The following is a 936-nucleotide window of genomic DNA, read 5'->3' as shown; positions in this document are numbered from 1 at the left end:
ATGGTTAGGAGAGCTCGACGAGGTCAACCAATACGTCCGATTGACCACGAGATCGAAGCAACCGCGAGAAGACTAAATTCGCTCCGTAGAAGAGGACTTATAGAAACACCGATTCCTCAAGAAAATCCAGTAATTGAGAACCTTCAAGAGGAACCACGGGTCTTTGAAACTTTCGAAAATCCTTTTGCAACACCGGAAACGGAAGTAACAATGGCCGCAGTCCCTATGAGAGATAACTTGGCTCCGAAAAAGGTGGTGAATCCGAGTATTGTGAAGCCACCTATTCAAGCCAACAATTTTGATGTGAATGCCACCTTGCTACAACTTGTCCAAGGGAATCAATTCGGAGGGGGAGCCACCGAAAACCCCAACGAGCATCTCAACGAGTTCTTGGATAGTTGTGACATGTTCAAGGCCAATGGAGTCACGGAGGATGCCGTACGCCTTAGGCTTTTCCCTTACTCTTTGAGGGGAAGTGCCAAGGAATGGCTTAAAAGTTGTGAACCCGACTCTCTTCGGACTTGGGATGATGTCTCTAAGGCTTTTCTCAACAAGTATTTCCCACCCCAACGAACCGCAAGAATCAAGAGTGAGCTCCAAGGGTTCACCCAACAAGAAGATGAGACCCTTTATGAAGCATGGGAGAGGTACAAGGGCCTCCAAAGGCTATGTCCTCACCACGGTATTGGAGATGATGAGCTCATCAACAATTTCTATGAAGGGTTAAACAATGATATGAAGATGAACCTTGATTCCGGCTCGGGGAAGGGAGCTTTGGATAAGATAGATCACAAGACGGCAAAAGAACTTATTGAAGAAATGGCTTCTCGTACCTTTCATTGGAACAATGATAGGCACAAAAGGAAAGGGAAGTCAACGGTCGAATCGGCCAACAATGTGGAAGTGAAAGAGATGATAGAAGAGCTTAAGCAACAA

At 46.0% G+C, this 936-nt stretch overlaps 1 non-coding gene across 1 annotated transcript; it reads right to left on the bottom strand.

Annotated features, from left to right (window-relative positions):
• Positions 1–579: 579 nt before the first annotated feature.
• LOC141658065 (small nucleolar RNA R71) lies at positions 580–686 on the bottom strand. The gene has a single exon (XR_012548975.1). It is a non-coding gene; the product is annotated as a small nucleolar RNA R71 (small nucleolar RNA).
• Positions 687–936: the final 250 nt, after the last annotated feature.

The sequence above is a fragment of the Silene latifolia genome, chromosome 5 (assembly GCF_048544455.1).
Source record: "Silene latifolia isolate original U9 population chromosome 5, ASM4854445v1, whole genome shotgun sequence".
Lineage (NCBI taxonomy): Eukaryota > Viridiplantae > Streptophyta > Magnoliopsida > Caryophyllales > Caryophyllaceae > Silene > Silene latifolia.
The sequence above is the reverse complement of the archived record's forward strand: the minus strand, read 5'-3'. Positions and strand labels throughout refer to the sequence as shown.